Source organism: Canis aureus, chromosome 10 (genome assembly GCF_053574225.1).
Source record: "Canis aureus isolate CA01 chromosome 10, VMU_Caureus_v.1.0, whole genome shotgun sequence".
Lineage (NCBI taxonomy): Eukaryota > Metazoa > Chordata > Mammalia > Carnivora > Canidae > Canis > Canis aureus.
The window spans coordinates 75,375,380-75,390,395 of record NC_135620.1 but is presented as its reverse complement, the minus strand read 5'-3'; positions in this window follow the sequence as shown (position 1 = coordinate 75,390,395).

Genomic DNA, 15,016 nt, shown 5'->3' with positions numbered 1-15,016 from the left:
AAAAAAGAAAAAAAAATGCCGTTGATAAAAATGTTATTTACGAGTGCTTACCACGTGCCAGGGACTGTACAAAACAGTGGGTGGACTTCAAAACAGTCGGCCCCTCCGAGATCCCTTTAAAGTAGGTATTATTGCCCTGTTTGGGCAGATGGTGAAATTGAGGCCACCAAGTTGCCTGAGTGGACTCAAGCAGTAAGTGGAAGACCTGGGATTTGACCCCAAAGCGCGCAGTCTCTGACCGCTGGGTCCATTTTGTGGTTTGCTCACAATCTCCCAGTCCCTTCCCTGTGATGCTTCCCTGTAGGTGGGTGTCCTTTCCCGGCCCATTACCTTGGGGCTTGGCCAGTGGAGTGTGAGGTGCACAGTGTGAGCAGCAGCTTTAAGGGCCCCCGCGCGGTCTGGCTCTGCCTCGCGTGCATCCCTCTTCTCTGCCACGGGAACCTCGAGACACGCCGTGTCGCCTGTGCCTGACAGGTGCTGCTCCTCCACCCTGGGATCCAGAATGAGAAAACACATGGAGCGGAACGGAGCAGACACACACGTGGAGCTGACCCGCAATCCGCGAGTAGCCCTGTAGTCACGCGAACAAGGGACGCGCGTTTGTGCCCTAAGGCTTTGGGGTCTGGGGGTTGCTTGTTACTGCAGCGAAGCTGACTGATACGGTCTCCAGATTGTGGAGACTGGTGTGCTCTGCTTCCCGGAAGAGGAGGCAGGTGAACCCAGGGTGGGACAACTGTTACTAGACTGAGAAACGGGGCAAGTGCAATCTAGGGGGCAGAAGCTGAGTGAACCGAGGCTTGGGGGTAGGAAGAGACGCCAGAGGGCACGAGGGCAGTGAGCAAAAGCAGGTTCACGAAGCGCCGTGGGAGGGTGGGGGGAAGACGGTGGGGAGGTCAGAGCACAGAGGGCATCGAGCACCCTGCTTGGGATGACGAGCTTTGCTGGAAGATGCCAGGAGGTGCCGGGGGCGCCCGGCAGGCTCGCGAACAAGGAACGTGGTGCGTTTCGGAACTTGCTGGCGGCTCCTGGCAGGGGCGAGACGCTGGGCCGGCCTCGCCTCCCCGTCCTGATTCCTGCTTGTCCTGTAAACCTGTGACTCGGGCTGGGGCGTGTGCTCGCGGCCGGCGGCTGATTTCTCCCCACCTTTATCCCAGTCTGTCGGGACGGGTGAGTCTGCTCCGCTCAGTGAAGCCGCCTCAGGAATAATAATGGTGATTTTCTTCTAAAAAAAGTTTCCAAATCCTATTTATATGTGTTGGGGGAGCGAGGTCGACTCAGAGGAAAGGCAGGCCCGGTGTACCGCGGGCGAGCTCCCGGGTGTGCGCCCCGGGGAATCCCACCTGTGCTTACTTGAGTGTTCTGCGATCACACCCTGAATCCTTGGTAATTCTGAACCAGGGACCTGGGGTTTGCACGTCGCGTCGGGGCCGGCAACGGCGAACCCAAGTACCGGGCACGTGACACACTTTCTTCCGTCGGGTTCTCCTGAGGACCCTGTGGGGTAGGAATGACGAGCGGAGCTTTCCCGAGGAGGAGACTGAGGCTCAGGGAGGTTGCGTTACCGGCTACGCAGCTGGCGTGACGGAGCTGGGATTCGAACTCTGACCCCTTCTGTCCCCAGCGCCCACTCTCCAGCTACTGTGCCCACGGAGCCTCACAGACTCAGAGCGGCTCTTCCCTCCGCCCTGCCTCGGTTCCGCTTGAGCGCCCGACGGCCCCCTGAGGTCAAAGCCATCATTCCCACGGAAGAGAAGTGCCCATCCCTCCGCTCGTGGGCGCTGGGGCGAGCCTGGGAGGAGGCTTCTCAGGCCGGGCTCCCGAGGCTGCGGCTGGGACTGTGGCTCCGGGGGGCATGCGATCCAGGGCAGGCCCCGCTCCTGCCCCCGCGTGTCTCGGGGTCACAGCTCGGGACCGCCGGCCGGGAGCCCCGCGGGGAGGTTGCTCTGGGCCCTCCCCTTGGAGCTGGTGCGAGGGAGGCCGAGGGAGGGGCAGTACCTGGTCCAGGGGCGCGCAGCGGGGTGGGGCCTCCTGGCTCGGAGGGGACGGACCGGGACCTCTCCCCTGGCCCCAGGGACCCGCCACCCCAGCAGGGCACCGAGCAGACTGAGCTCCTCCGCCCGAGAAGCCCGGACCCGGCTGGAGAGGGTGCAGCGGGTCCCCTGGGGCTCCCGGACCAACTTGCTGTCGGGTGGGTCCTATCCGGTTAGCGGAGCCCGTCAGCAGCCGCCCGTGGCCCAGCGATCGGCGCCCGCCTCTGCGTCTACCCGGAGCTGAGGCCGCCTTCCCCCGGGCCTTGCAGCCCTGCTGCCTCCCTTCCCCTCCCCCCTGACCTTCTCCTGTCGTCTCCCTCCCCGTGCTCCCTCCCCCGGGGCCTCGCCTGCCCCTCGTGAATGTGCCCGTCTCTCTCCCCGGGCCCAGAAGGTCTCCCTTGGGCCCCAAGTGGGTCCCGCCACCTGCCACGTGCCCCAAGCCCCGGACCCGGACCGCAGCCGCGCGCTCAGCCTGGGCCCTGGGCCGGGGGGGGGACGCTGAGCCATCAATACCCCAATACCCCATAGGGGCGCTGAGGTGATGAAAGGAGCGTGAAGTGGTGCGTGGGGAGGGGGGTGACGTCATAGCTGAGCTCCGTGGATCCGTCTCACGAGGTGGACTTCGCCGGGGAGGTCTCTGGTCCTCCCAAGAGACGGGAAGAAGAGTTTCATCAGGACGTGGTCAAGATCTCAGACCCTCCACCTTAACCCTCCTTAGAAGACGTCCGATGGCTTCGGGCGCGTGGGTTGTAGGAGGATGTGCCTGAGGGCCGGGGCCGTGGTGAAGCAGGACCCCTCAGCCCGTGCCCGCCCCTCCGCTGCCCAACGCGCGCCCTGGTGCAAACCTCGCCGTCGCGGGCCCTGGCGGCCGGTGGGGGTCTGCTGGGCTCGTGCACGGACTGCCTCGGCCACGGCATGGCGCGGGCTGGGCCTCGGGCACACGCCTCGGGCGCTTGTGTGCTTTGCTTTGGGCTCTCGTGCATGAGAAGGTGTCGTGGAGAGGCCCGTGGGGTGGCCCCGCTGCAAGCCCACAGCCTGAACCCCCGCCCAGGGCAGCCTGCCCGGTGCAGGCCGCGCCAGAGCCCCTGGCCAAGCCCGGGGCATCCCTGAGGGACCCGGGGCATCCCTGTGAGACTGGGGCATCCCCGCAGACCCGGGGCATCACAGCCAGGCCTGGGCATCTCTGCAGGACCCGGGGCATCCCTGAGGGACTGGGGCATCCCTGTGGGACCTGGGGCATCCCTGTGGGACCTGGGGCATCCCTGCGGGACTGGGGCATCCCTGTGGGACCTGGGGCATCCCTGCGGGACCTGGGGCATCACAGCCAGGCCTGGGCATCTCTGCAGGACCCGGGGCATCCCTGCGGGACTGGGGCATCCCTGTGGGACCTGGGGCATCCCTGCGGGACCTGGGGCATCATAGCCAGGCCTGGGGCATCCCTGCAGGACTTGGGGCATCCCTGCGGGACCCAGGGCATCACAGCCAGGCCTGGGGCATCCCTGCAGGACCTGGGGCATCCCTGAGGGACCTGGGGCATCCCTGTGGGACCTGGCAGGAGAGTCTCGGCCTCTGCTCCTAAGCACCAGGCTCCGGTGGTCAGTTTGGCTGCGTTAACTTCCTAGACGTGGTGGAAACGGAACCGGGCTTGGGGTTTGCCCCCTGGTTGGTTCTTTGAGGCTCCGTTCAGCTTGTGTGTCTGACTGACTGTCTTATGAGGTCGGTCCCCGAGGATTCTTCACCAGGTGACCCCTGCCCGCCCCGCCCGGGCAGCACCCCGAGTACTTCCCACCGCGTGGTTGCTCACCGGCACCTCTTTCCCGACCGAGGCTGGGGCTCCTCAGTGACTCCCTTCCCATGTGTCCCCCGGGCTAGGGTGGCCTGGACCGACCGGAGCAGGTCAGGAGACCCGGGTCTCGTCTGGGGCCCCGTGTTGGGGGCGGCAAGATCCTTGCGGCCCCCGCGGGTTCACACCCCTTGCATGTGAGCACCGGGAACGCGGACATGGAAAGGTCTAGACCCGCTCCCCCCTGCCCTGAGGGGCCCACGCGGCGCAGGGAAGACGGTGGCTCCCCCGTCCTTCTGTGCTTCCCTCTTCTCCGGCCACCGCGCTCTGCCCCGTGTCCCGACGACCACCTGCATCGTGGCCCCGGTGCTCCCCATTTCCGGCAGCCTCTCGCCTTCTCCAAACTGGCGCCAACCTGATCTTTCCAAACCAACCTCGGGCTCTGATCCTGCTCTAGGGTCGGCTGGTGGAGGGGCGCCCGGGGGCCCAGGCCGTGACCCGGGGTCCCGGGATCGAGTCCCGATGGGGCTCCTTGTGGGGGGCCTGCTCCTCCCTCTGCCTGGGTCTCTGCCTCTCTCTCTGGGTCTCTCAGGAATCAATAAATAAAATATTTAAGAAAAAAAGGAAAAAGACCAGCTGGTGGCCTCCTCCCACTTTGGGCCCTGGCACCCACGCCTCGGCGGGGCTGGGATGCCCAGCACCTCACCCCACTGCTTCCCGCCCTCGGGCACCCCGCGTCCCGCCTCTGCCCTCTCCCGCACCCTTCCTCTGGGCGCAGCTCCCTCTCTTCTCCCTGGGGAAGCCGCCCGCTTGCAAATGCCGTGGAAGGTTGCCTCCTCCAGGAAGCCTTCCTGCAGCCTCCTGGGCAGAGTCCATGGGCCCCTCCCTCTCCCCTCAGACACTGACCAGGGCTTTCCCTGATGTGCCATTTATTGTACCGCGTTGTGACACTTTTTGTGCAAAATAAATGTTTCCTTTCCTGCTTATAACCCAAATTCCATCTAAAGAGGGTGGGAACTGAGTGGGAAAAATTAGAGAGGGAGACAGACCGTGAGAGACTCCTGACTCTGGGGAGCACACGCAGGGCGGAAGGGGCGCGGGGTGACGGGGTGACGGGCACTGAGGGGGCACCTGACGGGAGGAGCACGGGGGTCAGACCGTGTATGGGCAAATCGAAAAAAAAAAAAGCAAAGTAATAAAAAGAGGAGGTACGCAGTCCTTATCCCGAGGAGATCCAGGTGATAACCGCCCAAGAGGGAAGGAAGGAGAGCGGGCCCCTTACGGGCAAGCACCTGGCCAGGTGAAGTCACTTTGCATAACAGAGGAAAGAGGTTTGCAGATGGGGGTGTAGGGTCAGGGGTGGGGCCGGGAGCCCTGCTCCCCTCTACCGTGGGGGTGGGGGGCGGGGGCAGGGGTCGTGGGCAGCTGGAGCCTGGGGTGGATCCCTGGGGGGCTCCAGGGCTCGGGGCTGGACAACAGGGGCAGGGGAGTCTGTGACGGCTGCTTCGCGCCTCCTAGAGGATGAGAGCCCTAGGAGCGAAGCCCAGCCCCAGGGGCGGCGGGAGGCCGGGAAGGGGGTCCCAGGGGTCAGAGGGAGCGGGTTCCCGGAGCCTGGCCCTCTGGGCGTGAGGAAGCCGAGCCGGGCCCCTGCACCCCAAGGGGCTGGAGAGCCGCTGCCGTCCTGCCGAAACTCCTGTTTAGGTTTGTCGCCCGCTCAGGGGGGCTCGAGGGCCGCACACCCGCAGTTTGTCCTCCGCAAGGAACAGAACCCGTTTGAAATTGGCTTAAACAGAAACCCCAGCACCAGCCAACCAACCAAGCACACCTGAAAAGAGACTGCTGGGTCCCATGATTGAAGAGTCTCTGGGTTTGGGGTCAGGTAGGGCTGGATCCAGGTGCTCAGAGGACTTGGCACTTTCTCTCCTGTTTTTCTCCTCGTTCGTGTTAGTTTCCAGGGGTTCTGTGTGCCGGCGGGACCCCCTGCTACAACTGCCACGTGAGGGGAGCCCCACAGCCCAGAGCCAGAGACAGCTTCTCCTCGGCCCCAGCCCCGGGGCTCAACTCACGGGGCTAATGTAGGTGACAGGCTCGCTGCGGAGTGGGTCACTGTGACCCGGAGGATTGGCAGCCCCGGGTGGTGTCCGATGTCGGGGTCAGGGTGGGGTGGAGACCGCAGTCGGTCCCACGGGGGGGCCTGCGCGGTGAGCGGGCGGGGTGCTGTTCTAGGGCAGCACGAGGCCGCCGGAACCAGAAACAGGGGCAGGCGGGCGGGGACGGCACGAGCTGTCACACTCCGGGTCTCCGGTCGCGTCTCGAGTGCTTGAAACAGAAGAACGTGGCCGAGAAGTTTTACTACATCTGGTTTAGAAAAACAAACAAACAAACAAAAAAACAAATCAGAAAATTTGGTTCTGTCCTTTAAAACCCATTGCCTCTGCGCAGGTCCCTAAGCGGCCCGTGGATGCCCGGGGTCAGGGCGCCCGCGAGCCGCAGGGGTCCTCCTCCCCGCCGCCCTGCCTTCCGAGGTGCCCCCTGCACGGCCCACAGATCTCCACGTCCTTTAGACAAAGTTAGTGCGTGGATTTTATTTTTCAGAGCAGTTTGGGGTTTACAGAAAAACCGAAGGGCCTGCAGGGAGTGGCCCCGTGGTCAACACCTTCATTCAGTGCAGGGCACGTGGTCCCACCTGTGAACCCGTGTGCATACGTCGTCTTCACTTGGTCACTTTGAGGTGTCATAGGACAGCCCTGCTCTCGGGGGGGACGGTCCCGTTGCCCACGTGGGAGCTTCGGCCTCCGGCGGATCGCGAGCCGTCGTGCGGCCGGTCCCTGGGGCCAGGCGGGCGGCGAGGGCCTACGGGACGCGGGACAAGTCTGACGGGCAGCTGCTGCCCGGGGACCTGCGCTCCGGCGGCCTGTCCCTCGCGGGGCGTGTGCGATGACTCCGTGGGCTCTGGCAATCAGGAAATTGGGGTTAGCGTTTCTGTCTTTTTATTACTTGTTTCTAGCGGCTCATGTGTATTGTGTTTTACAGAAGTGCCGGCTGGGAGTCGACAGAACACAACGTTACTCCTTTCAACTAACGTGACCTAAAACCACGGCGGTGAGGAACCTCCTGCACCTGCACACCTCGCCGGCCCCCCGACCGCCGGGTGGGACCCCGGGGAGCAGCGAGTGTGTCCCCGGCACCGGGCTGCGGCCCTTTATGGTCGATTCCCCTGGTTGTCGCAGTGGCCTGGCAAGGAGGCGCGGTCAGCCGGGGGTCACTACCTCCTTCCCCGCAGGACAGAAGGTCACGCCCGCCACGTGCCGCTCACCTGCCCGGCCAGGTGCGCATCCCCGCTGGCCCGGTGCTTCAGCAGGTGCCGCCCGAGGCGAGTGTCACTGGTGGCTCCAAGCGACGGGGGCCACCAGCCGCCAGTCTTGGCCACCACGCGCCTCTGACACGGTGGGGCTGCTCGTTAGGCCGCACGGCTTCCGCGAAGCCGACCCACTCGCGGCGGGGGCGCTGGGATCTCAGCCCACCCAGCGGCTTCCAGAGGGCTCCGCGCCTTGTCCCATCTGCTCGTTATTAAAGCCGTCGTTTGTTGTCCGGACCGCGCTTCGGCTCCTGGATCGGAGGTGCCGCTCGGTCCGTCCTGGGCCACCCGCCAGCGCCCACCCGGAGGCCTGTCCTGCTCCCGCGCACACCCGCGGCCATGCAGCGCCGACCCCCGCTGCTGCTTCTCGGGGGCGCACAGCCGGCGGGAAGCGGGCGCAGGGCCAGGGCCGTGGGGCAGGCTCGGGGCGGGAGGAGGCCAGAGGCTTGCGGAGGGTCCGCGGGGTCTGGCTGGGGACAGACGCACGCGTCACCGCCGCCACCACCGCCTCGCTTCAGCCGGGCCACATCAGCCACCGCTTAGGTCTCTGCTTGAGGGGGAGGGCCCGCGGGCACGCACCCACTCCGCGTTCACGACGCACTCGCTCGCTCGCTCACTCGGCAGATCTTTGCTGAGAGCCTGAGCCATGAAACCTTAGGAATGGGCTCATGCCTCCAAGTGGCTCCTCGTCGTCCACTTGCTCCCAGACTCCTGGGTCTGTCCCCGACCCGCTAGCGGGCCTCATCCCCCACGTCCCGCGGGCCTGACTCACCCTCCGCGGGGGTCACAGCTTCAGACTCGGGAGCCAGTGCCACCAGGTCCAGCGTCTGGTTTCCCCCGTGGTGCCTGTGGGCTCACGGCGGGTCCTCAGCCTCTCTGCGCCTCGGCTTCTCGTCTGAGAAAGGCCACCTCCCCTGGGATCGCAGCCACCCTGAGCCACTCCTGGTTTGGGCCTGTGCTGCCTGAGTCATACTCGCGGCTTCACGGCCTGCTCCCGCTCGGGGCGCCCTCTCCCCCTCCCTGGAGAAGACCTTCGTGGGCTTTAGGGTTCATTCAGGGGCACCTCCTCCAGGACCCCACCCGAACAGGCCGCTCGATGCTTCCATGGCTCTCCGGGTCTGCCTTCAGCATCCTACGTCCCTAATGGTCTGCTCCCGACTCATGGTCTTTTTAGCTACCTGCCCCCCGAAGCTCCCCGTCAGCCTGCTGAGCTTTCTTGCGGAAAACCAGGCATCTTCACCTGAGTAGCCAGCACCTACACATAGCAGGTGCTTCATGAGCGCTTGTGATTTTTTGTTTTCTTAAAGCTTAGAAGAGAAAATGTTAGTTGAGCAAAGATAGATTATATTTGGATTTACAAAATTGGTTTATCCAGGTAGTATATGGTTTTGCTTATAGAAGGCTGTTTTAGAAATCAGTGACTCTAATTTGTTGAAATTAGGTTTTTTTAAAAATAAATTATTTTTTATTGGTGTTCAATCTGCCAACATACAGAATAACACCCAGCTCATCCCGTCAAGTGCCCCCCTCAGTCGCCCCTACCCCCCGCCCTCCTCCCCTCCCACCACCCCTAGTTCGTTTCCCAGAGTTAGGAGTCTCTCATGTTCTGTCTCCCTTTCTGATATTTCCCACTTATTTTTTTCTCCTTTCCCCTTTATTCCCTTTCACTATTTTTTATATTCCCCAAATGAATGAGACCATATAATGTTTGTCCTTCTCCGATTGACTTATTTAGGTTTCTTTTTTTAACTTAAATAATGCATAGAAACCTGGTAAAAAATGTTCAATCGGGACATACAGACCTTAAAGTGAAAACTAACATCTCTTTGTCATCCTATTCCCACCTCACGGTGTTCCATAAATTGCTGCATGTACGTGTACACGGTATTTTTAGCACTGCCCCTTAGAGCACACAGGTACCTGCATAATCACACAGGGGCAGCCCGTACTGTAGGTCAATCCTGTTAATAGCCGCGTAGTATTCCGTTTCAGGGACGTTACATGCTTTGTGTCATCAGGCGCCAGTGGGTGGACTTTTAGGTTGTTTCCAAGTTTTTCCTGTTACAAACAGTGCCGCGGTAAGAGGATTTGCTGGTGAACACACGCACAAGATCATCTGCTGGTTAAATTCCTAGAAGTGCAGTTGCTGGATCCGGGATTGTGTGCTCTCCTGACCGTTGTCTTTCTTTTTAATTCTGAAGCTTTCCAAACCGTCCTGAATGTAAGGACATGACTGTTACCTGCGTTCTCATGTCCCAAATATAATGATGTTACATACGTCTTGCTCTATTTGCTTCGAATCTCTCTTTTAAAGAAATAAAACACCGCGGCAACACGGAAAGCGCACCTTGGGCTCTTCCCTAGTCCCTTGGCAGAGTTACGGCAGAGTTACTCGCTCTCCCGTGTGAGTCATTTCCATAAATATTTTCATATTATTATATGAAATATAATTGATGATTAATATTAATATATAATTAATAATATAATATAATAATAATATAATAATATAATATAATAATATAATATAACATATAGTATATAATATATTATATAAGAATATAACACAATATATACAATATAATTATAATATGATTAATAATTAATATTAACAATTTTAATATAATTAATATTATTAATAATAATATAATGAATTATCATTATATAATAGAGGTGCATTTGAACCTCTATTACATATACGTGTCCCTGTACAATATACATACAGGATATGGACACACATGTAGTGTGTATGTTCATATAACATATGGATGTGATACATAATACATGTAATATAGATACCGTATCCATGTGTCAGTCTAATTTTTATATAAATGAAATAAACGTTATCGTGACCTATTATGTTTTGCGACTTGCTTTCCCCCCACTTAATGTCTGGATGTTGAGTTTATGTCCCTATTTTAACCGCGGCCCTGGATTCCCTCGTCCTAACAAGTCTCCGTTTCCCGAGTCTGTCACGAGGCACAGTAGGGTTATCTTGGGGCGTAAACCGGGCTGCAGAGAATGTCTTTACACGTGTCTCCCCGTGTGTGTGGATGAGCGTGTGTCTAGGGTAGGGGCTTCACGCACGGTTGCCAAGAGTGGGATCGTCACATCTGCGGCTGCCTGGGTTTTGCCAAATTGCTCTCCCGAGTGCTTGTACCAATTTACATCCTCAACAGCAGCGGATGAACACCTTTTTCCTTACGTCCTTGCCAGTTCTTGGCGTTATCAGATTTGAGGAAAAACTTGGCAATTAACTTGGTGTGAAATGACACCTCGTTGTTTAATGCGACGGTCTCCACATATGCTTATTGGCCATTTTTGTTTTCTCTTCCCTTGAATTGCCTGTTCGTATAGTTTGCTGGCTTTTCCTGTTGGGATTTTATTGTCTCGCTGATTTTTTAATTGGAATTTTTTATATTGACACAACTGTCGCTTCACATGCAGTCATAAGAAATGATACAGAAGGATCCATAGACGTCTCTGTCCAGCGACCCTCAGTGGTAACTTTTTGCAAAATAGTAGTGGACGATCACGTTGAGGGGATTGGCGTGAACACAAGCCATTGTATTTAGATTTCCCCAGCGTTGGGGATCCCTGGGGGGCTCAGCGGTTTGGCGCCTGCCTCCGGCCCAGGGCACAATCCTGGAGACCTGGGATCGAGTCCCGCGTGGGGCTCCCAGCATGGAGCCTGCTTCTCCCTCTGCCTGTGTCTCTGCCTCTCTCTCTCTCTCTGTCTATCATAAATAAATAAATAAACCTTTAAAAACGAAAAAGATTTCCCCAGCGTTACTCATACTAATCGTGTGTGTGCACATGTGTGCTTTTTGGTAGGAAGATATTAATCATTGATTGAGTTTCTGTAACGGTTATAGATCTCTTCAGGTTTAAATTTCTCTTCAAGTCCAATTTGATGAGTCATGCATTTCTAGAAAACAGACACTTTGGGCTCATTCATTGTCACCTCCATCCGAGCCCTCCCACGGAGTTCCTCTCGGCCCGAGGCTCTGCGACCCTACCTTACAGCATCCTCAGGACGCACGTGTCCTTGCACGGTGTCCCTTATCCGTGCTACAGTACGTCATCCTTTAGCCCGGAGTGATTTGAGTGGATCAGAATCAGGCGACCTTATTTCACATTCCATCCCCATGTGCAAGCTTGGGTAAGTGATTTAACCTCCCCGGGCCTCGGTTCCCACGTCTATAAAATGGGAATAATAACACTGTCTTACCGAGCGAGGGGCAAATAAGGAAGACCCTAGTCTAGCGTGCGGCAGGTCGTCAATAACGACGGCTCCCTCTCCACTTGGTGTCTTCAGACCCGCATCCGGGTCTTTCTGTTCATGGGCAGAAGCCGACTGAAGGTTGGGCTGCGTCTGATGTATTTACGCGGCCCCTGGTGCTGGCCTCCCCGGGTCACTGGGCGAATCCTTGCTGTCGGGAGACTTGCACCGAGAGGGAACGAGTCTGCGTTTGGGGAGCAGGGGCGGAAGGCGCTGGAGGTGGAGAGCATCACACGCCCACGGCGTTGGGGCTCGGTAGGATGGCCTGCTGGTTAGGAACGTGGGCTTTGCCTGCACAGAGGGGCTGCAGATCCCTACTCTGCTGCTTGGTTACCACGTGACCCCCCTGAGCCTCAGTTTCTTGCTAAATGGAGCGAATTACATAGTAGCTAGCAACTAAAGGACGCTTGCTCCTGCCTGGACTGTGGTTGAAGCACTTTACACGTATTAAACTCATTCATTTCATCCTCACAGGCCACGACGTAGACAGTGGTATCGTTCCCGGTGAGGACCAGAGAGAATGGATTCTCACCTATCTTGCCCTACACCCCACAGCCACGGGGGGTGCAGTGTGGCTCCAGGGACCACCTCTGGTGGCTTCTACACTCATCAGCTTGGTGAGGAGTAAAAGAGATTTTGTGTATAAGGTTCTCAGCTGAGCGCCTGGCACACAGCGAGCCCTCGGCAAGAGCTGTAACTATTATTACTGCTGTCGTTGCTGTTATTGTGGGCCCTGCACAGCTCCCCTTGGCCCTCAGCTGGGTCCAGCCAGTTACTGGATTGGACTCACAACCCTTCTCTCTGCCTGGCATCTCATCCTTGATGGTGGAACCCACTTGATAGTAAAGCTGTTCTTGATTTTCGCCCGGGTGTTGATGCCACTCCCCTGGCAGCCGAGGGAGAGCGTGAGGACCGCGAAGCTTCTACTCTTGGCATCCGCGCTGCGTCTTGGGAATGACTGTTTTTGGACATACCTCTTTCCAGAAGCTTGTGTTTCCTGGGACCCCGAAACCCTCTTCAAACAGCAAAATAGCCCCTTTCTTCAAAGGACGAGGTCATGTAGGAACATAATCATGTCATCTTTCCATTTTGTGAGCTTTTAGCCTGTCTGTGGGGATAGGGTGGGAAGTAAGGCTGGAGAGGTCAGCTGGGCCGAGACCCCCATCCACCCATCTTCTATCCATCTCCTCAGTCGGCTAATCATGCATCCGTCCATTCACCCACCCATGCATTCATCCATCCATCCATCCGTCCATCCATCCATCCATCCATCCATCCATCCATCCATCCAACCATCCTCAACGGATGTCCCTTGAGCATCCACGATGTGCCAGGAACTCTCCCATGTGTGCAGAGCTTATCACACCAGCCCGACAAAGCTAGTCAGTCTGGGTTGCCAAGAAGAGATCCTTGAAAGCTTCCTGGCGGCCGCAGCGGCACTCGGTTTGAGCTAAGGGAAGACCTGGTATACAGCAGGGCCACAGGAGCTTACGGGTTCGCGAGCAGGAAGACTGTGACTAGATACTGATGCATCTGATCGTATAATTGTCAATGAGATTAGTGCTCTTAAGGGAAAAAGCCTGGCTCTGTGCGACCCCGCGCTGGACGGAAGGTGGGGAGGAGGCCTGGGGATCTGCATCCTCCAAGCTCTCGGGGCACTTGTGCTGGTCACATGTGTTTGGCCTTGTCGCTGTGGGCCTGAGCTTTCCAGCCCGTCGGACGTGAACAGCTTACACGTGACCCAAGAGCCTTAGCCCCGCGGCCCTCGGGTCGGCCAGGGCCTGGCCGGTGCTGCTAGCAGCGAGCTACGCGTCTGGCTTCTGTAGGGTGCTCGCCAAATATCACCATTTTCACGGGATCCATGAAGGGACCAAAGCAGGAAACATTGTGGACCCTGTGAGCTCGTGGGCAGTTATTGAGCCGGGATGTGTTCTGGTCAGTTGGGCCTTCTAGAAAGTTCTGAGTGCTGATATGGGAGAGAGACATGGAGGAAAGGAGAGCAGCAAGGAGGCCAGACCACGGCTGCTGGGACACCGGGGAGGCCTGAGCTCAGGCTGCAGAAGGGGACTGGCAAGGAGGGGTCCGGGTCAGGACACTTTTGGGTGACTGGGGTGGGGGTGAGTCAAGGCTGGGCGACAGGGTTCTATTTACTGGGGCAGCATCTCCGGAGGAGAAGCTGGGTGAAGGGTGGGGAGGTGAAGATTTCAGTTTTGGATGAAACAGGGACTTTTTAAGGGTCCAGATTGTGTGTCCGCGATGGTTCTGTGATGACAGTCAGGGGCCCCTGAGCGTGGGCCTTTCAGATGGACATTATTCCTGAATCAAAACTTTTGCCATCTGCTCATCCCTAAAATGTGAAAGCAGAGAGAACGTATTTCCCGACGAGCCTGGTGAGGAGGAAGGGAAATGGTCTTTAACTGCACGCAGGACATATGTTCTTCATTCAACATCACATTTGTCTGGAGTGCTCAGCTCGTTCCTGGGGGATGTGGGGAGGGGGACACGCAAGTGGGAACGACGTGCCGAGTGAGGCTGTGGCTCCCGGAGGGGGCGCATCTTCAGGGCCGAAGCCAGGTCTTCACGGCTGCCTCTCCAGGTGGCGTCTGTCCTCACCGTCCGGAGCAAGGGCCACGGCCTCCCCTCTACTGGACACTGAGCACAAGCAGCCAAGTGGTGACTGGATGTTTCCTAACTGTCTCCCTCATGGTCCGCCTGCCACGAAATGAGGTCTGGGGTGACGGTTCCCAAACTCGGCTGCCTGCTGCCACCACCCAGGGAGCTGGGGTCACTGGCCTGCCGGATGATCCTGATGCGCAGCCGGCTCAAACCTAATAGCTGATGAACCCCCCCTCCACCAGGGGCATGGATATGCTTTATCTTCAGCGTTTTCAGAAGGGCTAAAGCGACAATTCCACCCAGTTATGACTCAAGGAAAAGGTGGCCGTTGCTCTCAGCCAGGAGGATGCCCCTGTGGCGGGAGTATACAGGGGGCCGCAGGATGGGTTCCAGGATGAGGGGTTTTTGGCCGACGGTCCGTGTCTGCCTTTGCAGAGCTCGCGCCTTCCCATGGGGGGGGGAGGGCTTCCTCGTCTCAGGAGCCGCCCAGGAGGGGTCCCTGGGGCTGTTGCATAGACGGAGTCAAAGTCCCCAGCGGGGACCGACTTGCTCACGGCTGCAGAGCGGATCCTTGGGACAGCCCCGGGGCCCCGCGCCCTGGATTCCCAAACCTGTGCTCCTCCTCCCTCTGCCCCACGTCCCCAACCTTTCCCCTCTGCTCTCTCACATTCCCATTCCTGTCCCTTCTCCACGGGGCCCGTGGATCGGGTTCTCTTCCTGCTTCTTCTAGACGTGGGTCCCGGGGCCAGGGCGAGGGTTCCTGGTGGTGAAGGTGGAGGGTGGCCCGGGCCGCGGGGCTCCGGGGCTGTCCCACGCGGATGGCTGCCAGGGTCAAAGCCGGGCACGCTTGGTTTCAGGCCGGCGTCCTCTTGTGCAGCTACTTTATGGATTTAACTCAACACGCTTCCTCTCTCAGGCCCTGGGGTTGGGACATTGAGTTTAGAAATGAT